Below are 12,915 nucleotides of genomic sequence, written 5' to 3'. Positions count from 1 at the left end.
CCTCCCCCTCCCCCCCCTCCCCTCCTCCTCCCCCTCCCCCCCCTCCCCTCCCCCCCTCCTCCCCCTCCCCCCCCTCCCCCTCCCCCCCCTCCCCTCCCCCCCTCCTCCCCCTCCCCCTCCCCCCCCTCCCCTCCCCCTCCCCCCCCCTCCCCTCCCCTCCCCCCCTCCCCTCCCCCCCCCTCCTCCCCCTCCCCTCCCCTCCCCCCCTCCTCCCCCTCCCCCCCTCCCCCCCCTCCCCCCTCCTCCCCCTCCCTCCCCTCCCCCCCCTCCCCTCCCCCTCCCCCCCCTCCCCTCCCCCCCCTCCTCCCCCTCCCCCCCTCCCCTCCCCCCCCCCCTCCCCCTCCCCTCCCCCTCCCCCCCTCCCCCCCCTCCCCCTCCCCCTCCCCTCCCCTCCCCCCTCCCCCCCCTCCCCTCCCCCTCCCCCCCCTCCCCTCCCCCTCCCCTCCCCCCCCTCCCCTCCCCTCCCCCCCCTCCCCTCCCCCCCCTCCCCCCCTCCCCTCCCCCCCCTCCCCCCCCTCCCCTCCCCCCCCTCCCCCCCCTCCCCTCCCCCCCTCCTCCCCCTCCCCCCCCCTCCTCCCCCTCCCCCTCCCCCCCCCTCCTCCCCCTCCCCTCCCCCCCTCCTCCCCCTCCCCTCCCCCCCTCCTCCCCCTCCCCTCCCCCCCTCCTCCCCCTCCCCTCCCCTCCCCCTCCCCTCCCCTCCCCCCCTCCTCCCCCCTCCCCTCCCCCCCTCCTCCCCCCTCCCCTCCCCCCCTCCTCCCCCCCTCCTCCCCCTCCCCTCCCCCCTCCTCCCCCCCTCCTCCCCCTCTCCTCCCCCCCTCCTCCCCCCCTCCTCCCCCCCTCCTCCCCCCCTCCTCCCCCTCTCCTCCCCCCCTCCTCCCCTCCCCTCCCCCCCTCCTCCCCCTCCCCTCCCCCCCCTCCTCCCCCTCCCCTCCCCCCCTCCTCCCCCCCTCCTCCCCCTCCCCTCCCCCCCCTCCTCCCCCCCCTCCTCCCCCCCTCCCCTCCCCCCCTCCTCCCCCCCTCCTCCCCCCTCTCCTCCCCCCCTCCTCCCCCTCTCCTCCCCCCCTCCTCCCCCTCCCTCTGCAGTTGCCAGCACATTATAGTAGCATTTTTTTTCCCACACAACCATTCAGGCATCTTAAAGGGACACTCATCAAGTAGCAACCTGGGCTTGTAACAATGCTGCCTGGGTTTTGGTCTCTCTCTAGGGTCTTACTCTATTTACTCTAGGCCCCTCATGATTTTATACCATTCTCATCCACCTCTATTCCAAAGGAGACAGCGCAAACACGTCCAATCTTTCCTCATAGCTACAATTTTCTAGGGCTGGCCACAAAAATGTAAATTGCTTCTGCACCCTTTCCAGTGTAGTCACATATTTCTTGTAATGTGGTTTGTCAATTGTACAGAGTAGTAAAACTGTGGCCTAACCAGTGTTGTTTACAGTTCTAGTATTGCCTTCCTGTTCTTATAGGCAACGCTCTGGCTAATATAAAGAGGTAGTCCATAAGCCTTTTTCAACCACCATTTTGACCCATCATATTATCTTAAAAAAAAATCTGTGGACATACACCAGAAGATTTCTCTTTTCCTCCATACAACATCCATCCATTTATTGTATATTCCCTTAATTTGTTTCACTTTCCCAAATGCAATATTTTATATTTCCTTAGGTTAAATTTCATAAGTAAAAGACAAAAAGAAGTTCACAAAGGCTTTTGCAGAAATGAACCTAATTTAAGTAACAAGCCATTGAAGCAAACACTTGCAAGGCAATGGAATACCATTTAGAAACTCTGGGTGGGAGAGAGGGTGGGGGTTGGAATTCTGGAGTGGCTCAGGAAATGAAGCTGGGCAGATGGAAGAAGTGAAGTTGCCTTCTGTCTACACTCCTCACTGCCTTGGTAAAGCAGCCAGTATAATCAAAGATCCCACTCACCCCGGACATTCTCTCTTCTCCCCTCTCCCATCAGGCAGAAAATACAAAAGCCTGAAAGCACGTACCACCAAGCTCAAGGACAGCTTCTATCCTGCTATTGAATGGTTCCCTAGTATGATAAGATGGACTCTTGACCTCACAATTTACCTTGTTGTGACCTTGCACCTTACTGTCTACCTGCACTGCATTTTCTCTGTACTTTATTTTTTTACTGTTATTGTTTTACCTTGTACTACCTGAATGCACTGTTGTAGTGAATTGATCTGCATGGACGATATTCAAGACAAGTTTTTCACTGTACCTCAGTACATGTGACAATAATAAACCAATTTACCAATGAGACGGTAGGAGACCAGTTTTGCAGAAGTGATCATAATTCAGTTAGATTTCACATGATTATGGAAAAGACAAAAGCAAAGTAGGAGTAAAGGTTGTAAGTTGGGGAAAGACCAATTTTAATAGAGGAATGGTTGAGCTTAAATAAACAAAATACATTTTAAACATTGATGTTTTAGTAATACAATTGCATGATGTAAATCAAGATTACAAAAATGATGCTGAGATTAGCTACGGGAGGCCTATGCAATTAACTACAACTCTACACTGAAAATCAAAAAACTGCAGATGCTGGAAATCTGAAATAAAAATAGAAAATGTAGGAAACACTCAGCAGGTCAGGCAGCACCTCTGGAAAGAGAAACAGAAGGAACTTTTCAGGTTAAAGAACTGTAGTAAGAACAGGAAAAGAGTGAAAAGAAGGAAGGGTAGGGAAGGCTTGGATAGAACAAAGGGAACGTATTTGATAGGACGAGGCCAAAGTAGTGTAAAATGTGCTCTGAATCTCAGTTACGTAAATAGTGAGGCAAAGGTTGGGAACATTGGCACATATGCCATTGTCTACATTTTCATACCTCCTGACTAGTGTCATATTACTGTATGACCATCACCTAAAGTCCTAGAGTGATAGAATCATACATGGAGTCATACAGCATGGACACAGGCACTTTGGCCCACCATGTTCATCCTGGCAGTTACCAGCCATTTTCCAGCACCATTTTCTTGCCCTGTGTGCCATAGCATTTCAGGGTGCTCATCTAAATGCATCTTAAATGTTGTAGGAGTACCTGCTTCCACCAGTTCCTTTAGCAGTGCATTCTAGATTTCAATCACCCTGTGGCTATCACTTTTTTCCCTTAAATCCCCTGTAAATCTCCTACCCCTCATGGTAAGTCAATGCCCTGTTTAGTAAAGCAGTCTTGGTATCCAACTGAACAGGAGAAAACTGAAATGGCAGAGCCAGGAAAAAAGTGACTTTATCCCTGCATTTAACATTCTGCTCTTGTAATCAATATCAGAGAAAATGGAAAATGGTTAGCATCAGTATAGGTGATTGGACATTACAAGTATTGGTATTGGTTTATTATTGTCACTTGTACCGAGGTACAGTGAAAAACTTGTCTTGCATACAGATCGTACAGGTCAATTCATTACACAGTGCAGATACATTGAGTTAATACAGAGTGCATTGATGCAGTACAGGTAAAAACAATAAAAGTACAGAGTAGTGTCACAGCTACAGAGAAAGTGCAGTGCAATAAGGTGCAAGGTCACAACAAGGTAGATCGTGAGGTCATAGTCCACCTCATCGTGTAAGGGAATCGTTCAATAGTCTTATCACAGTGGGGTAGAAGCTGTCCTTAAGTCTGGTGATACATGCCCTCAGGCTCCTGTATCTTTTACCTGATGGAAGAGGAGGGAAGAGAGGATGACCTGGGTGGGTGGGGTCTTTGATTATGCTGGCTGCTTCACCAAGACAGCGAGAGGTAAAGACAGAGTCCAAGGAGGGGAGGCTGGTGTCCGTGATGCGCTGGGCTGTGTCCACAATGGCCACAAGTATGGGCAGTGCAAGTCTTGGAAACTTTTGTCTGACCACAAATGCAAACATTCACGAGCACAAAAACTGTGCCTTTATATGTATATGTATGTAGGTGTGTGCGTGTTAATGTCCAAACACCAGAATCTGGTCGTCAATCACTTTAGAGCCCCTTACAAATGGACTAAGACCTCACTCTGACAAACGCGTGTTAGCTGGTGTGCAATAACTGCCCCACATTAAAAGTATTCATACACATGCATCTTCCATTCCTCAGAATTAGAGTGGAAGCAAATCATCTTCGATCCCAACAAACTGCCAATGAAAGAGGCAAGGTTGCCTTCCCCCTTGTGATTACAAATTCAGATTGTCAGCAGAGGGCAGGATTTCAGAGAGCCATTCACATTTTAATCGAAGTCCCATTGACTCACGGTTAGCAGTAAAACTGACAAACATTTCGGATGTTGCTTTGTCTGACTCCCAATCAAGATAGTAGCCTTGCGTCACTTGGAGGAATAGCCCAGCCAGTGGGTCACTTTATTAGAGGCAACCTTTATCTAGTGGTTTATGGACAGCTGGGTGTGAGCTCTCCTGTATAGCACAGACAGAGACAGACATTCATTTTCCGAGCCTAGCCAAGGACCGTGAGCCATAGTTTTGACAACCATGTGTTAAATTACAAATGCATGTTGGAACGTCATGCAATGGAGTTTACACCTGTACACATCTCACTTGATACCAGTGGCTCAATTGGTAAAATTTTAGTCTCTAAGTTAAGAGTTATGAGTTCAAATTTCAATCAGGGACATGAGCACAAGAAAATGTTGACTGAGAGAATGTAGCCCCATCAGAGGTGCTGCTCTTTGCAAGAAGTGTTAATTTAGACCCTGCTACACATGTGGGTTTAAGAAATCCAAAGGCACAATTTCAAAGAAGTGCAGATAAGAGCACCTACACAACAGCAATACATATGTCAGGCTGCTGTTTATCAATTATAGCTCGGTGTTCAACACCATCATCCCCTCAATACTGATCAACAAGCTTCAAAATCTGGGCCTCTACCTCCCTCTGCAACTGGATCCTTGACTTCCTTATCAGGAGACCACAGTCAGTGTGGATCAGTAATAACATCTCCTCTTCGCTGACAATCAACACAGGGCACCTCAAGGATGTGTGCTTAGCCTTTTGCTCTACTCCCTCTACATCCATGACCGTGTGATTAGGCACAGCTCAAACACAATCTATAAATTCACCAATGACACCACTGTTGTTGGCAGAATCTCAGATGGCAATGAAGAGGCTTACAGGAGTGAGATAGATCGGCTGGTTGAGTGGTGTCGCAACAACAGCCTCGCACTCAATGTCAGTAAGACCAAGGAATTGATTGTGGACTTCAGGAAGGGGAAGTTGGGAGTACACACACCAGTTTTCATTGAGGGGTCAACTGTGGAAAGGGTGAGCAGCTTCAAGTTCCTGGGCGTCAACATCTCAGAGGATCTATCCTGGGCCCAACACTTTGATACAATCACGGAGAAGGCACACCAGCAGCTCAACTTCATTGGGAGTTTGAGGAGATTTGGTATGCCACCAAAGACTTGCAAATTTCTACAGATGTACGGTGGAGAGCATTCTGATTGTTTGCATCACTGCCTGGTATGGAGGATCCAATGCACAGGATCGAAAGAGGCTGCAGAGGGTTGTAGACTCAGCCAGCTCCATCACAGACACAACCGTCCCCACCATCGAGGACATCTTCAAGAGGCGGTGCCTCAAGAAGGTCGCATCCATCATTAAGGACCCTCACCACCCGGAACATGCCCTCTTTCACGTTACTATCAATGGGGAAGAGGTACAGGAGTCTGAAGACCCACACTCAATGTTTCACACTCTCCACCATCAGATTTCTGAACGGTCCATGAACACTACCTCATTATTCTTCTTTTGCACTATTTTATTTATTTTTTGGTAATGTATAGTAATTTTTGTGTCTTGCACTGTACGGCTGCCACAAAACAACAAATTTCACGACATATGTCAGTCATAATAAACCTGATTCTGACTCTCTTGTGCCATGCCAATTATTATTATTGAGCAACATCATTAAAACAACTACTCTGGTGAGTAACATTTTTCTTTGTCAGAGCTTGCTGCATGAAAATAGGCTGTTCTGTTTCCTACAATACAACAGTGGTTACACTTCAATAGTATTTCATTAGCTATAAAAAGCTTTGCAAAGGAACTCTAAGATTTGCAAAGGAATTCTATAAATGCCATGCCATATGAGTTTTGGTAAGCCTATTTAAAGGAGTCACAGTTTGGTATGTGCACGTAGTGCTTAGTGGCAGAAGTTCCGAATTGAAAAATGAAGAAAATTGGCAAAATAGAGAGTAGAGGTTGGAGCAAATATAATACCATAGATGCATTCAAATGGAAGTTGGATAAACACAAAAAGGGGAAAAGAATATAAGGAGAATGGGTGGAGGCTCATGTGGAACATAATTGCTCTACAGGAATGGAATAACCAGTTTCTGTGCTGTTTTTCAACACATTATGGAAATTACAGATAAATTATAATAGGGTACATTATTTTGGGCTATTTTGATTATTAATCCTTGTGCAGCAGTCTCACCTCCACTCAGCTTTGTCCAACTTGCCATTGGATCAAGATCTTGCTCTGGGGTGCAACAGCTACTCCACATTAAAAGAAACGACGTCCAGGCAACTTCCATACCACGATATGAAGCTCAGGATCTGGAACATCAGGTTCCTCATGGGCACTTTCCAGCATCTGCTGTTTTTTTGATTTTGACAAAGTTATTATTAGAGTAAATGTATTAGTCAAGGGCAATCTGAACACTTTGAAATCAGATATGGGCAATATTGTACATTGAAGTAAAGAGACAGCAGACGTTGAATAATTACTTTGTGTCATTTTTCACATCTAGGACATGGATAATGAGGGAAAACAATACTGAATCAATGAGTAGAACTCAGTAAAATGAACATAACTGAGAAGGTATTATTAGAAATAGAGTGAATGAATTGACAAATCCCCAGGACCAGGTGAATGGAAAGGGATTTTGGGGAAAGAGAAAGAGAACATTTGATTTCTCTCTTTTTCAACTTGAAATTTGCCTTTGGCCCAAAATCAGCTCCATCTAGGAAATATAATACTTATAAAAATGAAACAGAACTATGTACTTGTAGATGATCAAAACCTAAAACAAAATCAGAAAATTAAAAAAAAATGCATAATGGGTTCATCAATTTATAAAGTGAGAAGACCAACATTTTAAGTGCAGATCTTATGAGAGAATTCAGTTCAACGGTGTTCTAATTCTAGTTTTTTTATTCCTTTCAATACAACATACAGTATATGTGGACCACACACTAAGATGTTCAGGTACAGTGCATTCAGACTTTGTATGGCATTGAGGGGAAAGTGCTTTAACTTGATGCCAAGTTTTAGATTGTGAATTGGATGTCAAAGATCAAACCAGCTCCAAAGTGAACTAAAGAGAGCTTGTCTCCTCAAGAGACCTTCACTTTGTTTCATTACAGTGCCCTGAACTCAGAACATCCACTAACTAGAATGACAAGGGTTGCAGTAGAATGACAATTGTTTACTCTGTGAGCTTAATGTGAACAAGGAATTTCACTGCACCATGGTGTATATGACAATAAACTAATCTGAATCTGAATCTGGATGCATTGGAACGCACTGGATGCACCTTGTCATTGACTTCAGGAAGGGGCGCAGTGCACGTGCTCCTGCTTACATCAATGGTGCTGAGGTTGAAGAGGGTTGAAAGCTTCAAGTTCCAAGGAGTGAATATCACCAATAGCATGTCCTGGTCCAACCACATAGATGCCATGGCCAAGAAAGCTTGTGCCTCTATTTGCTCACGAGACTGAAGAAATTTGGCATGTTCCCTTTGACCCTCACCAATTTTTATAGATGTACCATAGAAAGCATCCTATCTGGATGCATCATGGCTTGGTATGGCAACTGCTCTGCCTGTGGTCGCAAGAAACTGCAGAAAGTTGTGGACACAGCACAAAGAATCACAGAAACCAGCCTCCCCTCCATGGACTCTGTCTACACTTCTTGCTGCCTTGGTAAAGCAGCCAACATAATCAAAAACCCCACCCACTCCGGACATTCTCTCTTCTCCCCCTCCCATCGGGCAGAAGATACAAAAGCATGAAAGCACGCATCACCAAGGTCAAGGACAGCTTCTATCCCACTGTTGTAAGATTATTGAACAGTCCTCTAGTATGATAAAATGGACTGTGACCTCACAATCTACCTCGTTATAGCCTTGCACCTTATTGTCTGCCTGCACTGCACTCTCTCTGTAACGGTAACACTTTATTCTGCATTCTGTTATTGTTTTTCCTTGTACTACCTCAATGTACTTTTGTGATGAAATGATCTGTATGGATGGCATGTGACACAAAGTTTTTCACTGTACCACGTTACGTGTGACAATAATAAACCAATTTATCAATTTACCACACACACAAAATGCTGGAGGAACTCAGCAGGTCAGGCAGCATTTACAGAGGGAAATAAACAGTCGATGTTTTGGGTCGAGACCCTTCATCAACTTCCCTCCATAGATCCTGCCTGACCTGCTGAGTTCCTCCAGCATTTTGTGTGCATTGCTTCAGATTCCAGTATCTGAAAAATTTCTTGTGTGTCAATTTACGAATTTATTTACTAAATTCCATACATGACCCTGATACAAGGTGTTCTTTTGTTACTGCTGGTTGAAAAGCTTGGAACTCCCAACCTAACAGCACTTTGCAGTGGTTTCAGAAGAGAACTCGCCAATCACTTTCTCAAGGGAAAGGGGAGCAATGTTGTGCAGATGGTGGAGCTGCTGCATCACAGCTCCAGTGACTTGGGATCAACCCTGGCCTCCAGTGGCGTATGTGTGGAACTTGCACATATCCCCTGTGGCTGTTATGGGTTTCCTCCGGGCACCTTGGTTTTCTCCCACAAACTAAGGATGGGTAGGTTGGTGAATTAATAAGCCACTGTAAATTACCCCTGGTGTAGGTGAGAGGTAAGATCTAGGGGAATTTGATGGGAATAAAATGGGATTAGTGTAGGATTGGTATAAATGTGTGCTTGATGGTTGGCATTGACTGTAGACCCTGCATACACGCTGTTTGACTATGACTGTAAAACCATCCCAAGAATAGAATAATCTATGGCGTATTTACCTGATAACTACACCCAAAGCCCTTCATAAAGACATCAATGAATAGCCCCTACAGTACTGAAGTTAATAAAATAGGTACTACTCATTCAGGCTAAGTCTTTTATCATGTGATAAAAACTGATTCAGTTTCAGTGAAAAATGAACTGTAATAGAAAACGGAAGACTTACAGTGAACTGTACCGTGTCCTCCTTCTGGCCGACCTGCTGATATATAGAGGAGGCCAGATGCACACGGTCAGACCAGTGTACGCAATGTATACCTCAACACCACTTCCAGGACTTTTGTTGACACATAAATAGCTATCTGCAGGCTACTGGAGCAAAAACAACCTCTCCCAGTGCATTAGAGTTCAGCATCACTTAAAGGGGACTTGTCTGAGCTTTTCCCAACCCATGGAGTCTAGTGCTGAGACTACCTTAACCAGGTCTCCTTAAGTGCACTTTCAGATCCCCATTCATCCCCATGCTGGGACCTTTACCCACTCACCCACCAATCTGCCAACCTGACACCTTCCCAACCACCTGACCTGCTGACCTGATCAGCAATATCCCCCCAACTATCAATCACCCCCCCAAATACTGATCCTCACTCACCAATTCCCCCTTGAATATTAACTCTCTGAAACATGGCAACCTCCCCCAACTGACTACCGATCTCCTCCCATTATAGAAACATAGAAAACCTACAGCACAATTCAGGCCCTACAGCCCACAAAGCTGTGCCGAACATGTCCCTACCTTAGAAATTACCAGGCTTACCCTGAGCCCTCTATTTTTCTAAGCTCCATGTACCTATCCAAAAGTCACTTAAAAGACCCTATTGTATCCGCCTCCACCACCGTTGCCGGCAGCACATTCCACGCACTCACCACTCTCTGAGTAAAAAACTTACCCTGACATCTCCTCTATACCTACTCCCCAGCACCTTAAACTTGTGTCCTCTTGTGGCAATCATTTCAGCCCTGGGAAAAAGACTGACTATCCACACGATCAATGCCTCTCATCATCTTATACACCTCTATCAGGTCACCTCTCATCCTCTGTCACTCCAAGGAGAAAAGGTCGAGTTCACCCAACCTGTTCTCATAAGGCATGCTCCCCAATCCGGGCAACATCCTTGTAAATCTCCTCTGCACCCTTTCTATGGCTTCCACATCTTTCCTGTAGTCAGGCGACCAGAACTGAGCACAGAAATCTGAGCACAGATTATAAAACATCTAAACCTCCATTACCGTTAAATCTGACACCTTTTCCTTTGTGCTGCTGCCCGACCACCCGCACCTCTCTGCCCACCTCTTTGGGATCCTTACCCAAACGTTCCACTTACAACCTCCAAGCCTACATCTTTCAAATCCATCACTGCCCATTCCCTGGCCAGGAAAGAGTTAACGTTTCAGCTCAAGAACTTTTCATCAGAAGTGGGCGAAGTTAGCAAAAATCAACCTTTTTAGGAAATTAACAAAAAATGCAGATACTGGAAATCTGAAATAAACCAGAAAGCACTGGAAATATTCAGCAGGTCAGGTAGCATCTGTGGAAAGAAATAAGAGTTAATGTTTTAGGTTGAAGACCCTTTGTGAGAAGTTTATAAGATGCTGGGAAAGGGGTTGAGACATCCTTTATGTGGGTAGAGTACAAAGTATATTAAATAGCAAAAGTAATAGTTCTTTCTCCATTTTATGGGCAGGCACAGTAATGTAGCAGTTAGTGTAACGCTATTACAGCGCCAGTGACCGGAGTTCAATTCCGGCCACTATCTGTAAGGAGTTTGTACGTTCTCCCCACGTCTGCATGGGTTTCCTCTGAGTGCTCCGGTTTCCTCCCACATTCCAAAGCCGCATGGGTTAGGAAGTTGTGGACATGTTAAATTGGCGCCGGAAGCGTGGTGACACTTGCGGGCTGCCCCCAGAACACTCTATGCAAAAGTTGTATTTCACTGTGCATTTCAATGTACGAGTGACTAATAAAGATATCTTATCTTTTCTTATCCCATGCTGTGATTATCACCCTGCATTTTATTGATACCTATTTATTATAAAGCAGAAGCTCACACATTGTTTTTTCTGGCCCTTCCTTAACCCCATGGCACGGTACGGCACCGTATGGCACGATAGTGTAGCGGTTAGCGTAACGCTATTACAGCGCCAGTGACCCGGGTTCAATTCCGGCCGCTGTCTGTAAGGAGTTTGTACGTTCTCCCAGAGTCTGCGTGGGTTTCCTCCGGGTGCTCCGGTTTCCTCCCACATTCCAAAGACGTACGGGTTAGGAAGTTGTGGGCATGATATGATGGCGCCGGAAGCGTGGCAACACTTGCAGGCTGACCCCAGAAGACTCTACGCAAAAGATGCATTTCACTGTGTGTTTCCATGTACATGTGACTAATAAAGATATCTTATCTAATCTTATTTCCCTTATTGTCCCATTTCTCCCTCGTTCCATTATATCACCTAATTACCCTTACACCCTCTCCCCTGCCTTCTAACTTTGCCCACCTTTAAACATGCCTGTTTCCAGTTCAGCTGGACTGTAATCCACCAGGAACATTGCCCAGATCTGCTGAATATTTCCAGCATTCCTTGTCTTCCAGCGCCTCACCGTGATTTGCTTTTGCACCAGTGTTACGTAAGGAGTGACAGGTTGGTCCCGACAATCGGGACGGTTGGAGGGCGGGTTGGCGGCACTCTTCCTCGTGTGAACAGCGGTTACAGCGTACCGGCTCAGTGACCTGAATGACCTGCTCTCATTCCCGTGTTTCAAAGTTCATCTCTCATCATTGACGAGGGAGTGGGGGGCGACGTAGGAGCGAACCTTAGAAGTGAGTTGCGAAGTTTCGAAGGGAAGGACACCTGTTGGGAAGGAAACAAAGACTTCGCTGAAAGGTGGAGAAGACGGCGAATCAAAACAGGTCAGACATGTTGAGCATAGCAGATTGAATGATTTGAGGCGGACTTGGGGGGGTGGGAGACCGAGGTGGACCTCGGAGCCCGGAAAAAAGCAAGGCTTATCACCGTAATGATGTGAATAAATGAACTGGAACCGTTGTTTAAATAAGAGATGGTAATGAAATTTCTGCAAATAAAATCATATCGCGTAAATTCAAGGGGACTTTTCTTTTTTAACTTCGGGGATCTGGAGATGGCAGGCAAGCTCACATTTTCTTGCCCATCCCTGATTTCCTTGGAGAAGGTAGTGGCGAGCTGCCTTCTTGAACTGCGGCAGCTCTTCTGGTGCTGTAGGTTAGGGAGCTCCAAGGTGTAGATAGTGGAGGTCCTGCGAATGGTGTGCCTCAAGTAGGGGAACCCGCATATGCTGGTTTTCCAAATAGCTGCTATCCTTGTCTTGTTGGTGGAGATGGCAGATTTGGGAGCTGTGTGGGTAAATGCTGTGCAATATGTACTCTATATACACTGCAGCTGGTGGTGGAAGGAATGTTTGTTTAGAATGGTCGATCGGGTATTAAGTAGGGTGCTTTGTCCTGGATTGTGTTAAACTTCTTTAAAGTTGTGGCGTTGCACTCATCCAGGCAAGTGGAGAGTATTCCATTGCACTCCTGACTTACACCTTGTAGATGGTGGAAAAGCCCAGGGGCGTGAGGAGGTAAGTCACTCATCGCAGGTTACCCAGCCTCTAACCTGTTCTTCTAATCAAGGTATTCATGTGGCTGGTCCAGTTATGCATCTGGTCAATGGTGACCCTCAGGATATGAAAAGTGGAGTAGTTGGCGCTGGTAATACCACTGAATGGTAGGTGGTTAGATTTGCTCATATTGGCAATGGTCAAAGCCAGGCACTTTTATAGTGTCGTAGAGTAATACTGTATGTCACTTTGCCACTTATCAGCCCATACCTGAATGTTGTCTTGGTCATGCTCAGGCT

At 46.5% G+C, this 12,915-nt stretch overlaps 1 protein-coding gene across 2 annotated transcripts in view; it reads left to right on the top strand.

The window, feature by feature from the left end:
- Positions 1–11,721: 11,721 nt before the first annotated feature.
- Positions 11,722–12,915, top strand: part of LOC127577606 (L-lactate dehydrogenase A chain-like) — a 36,467-nt gene continuing 35,273 nt past the window's right edge. For both annotated transcript variants that reach the window (XM_052028874.1, XM_052028872.1), the window contains exon 1: positions 11,722–11,945. The gene's annotated coding sequence lies outside the window, so the exon portion shown is untranslated. The remainder of the gene's footprint in view (positions 11,946–12,915) is intronic.

The sequence above is a fragment of the Pristis pectinata genome, chromosome 14 (assembly GCF_009764475.1).
Source record: "Pristis pectinata isolate sPriPec2 chromosome 14, sPriPec2.1.pri, whole genome shotgun sequence".
In the NCBI taxonomy this organism is placed as follows: domain Eukaryota; kingdom Metazoa; phylum Chordata; class Chondrichthyes; order Rhinopristiformes; family Pristidae; genus Pristis; species Pristis pectinata.
This window is presented reverse-complemented; position numbering and strand designations above follow the sequence as displayed.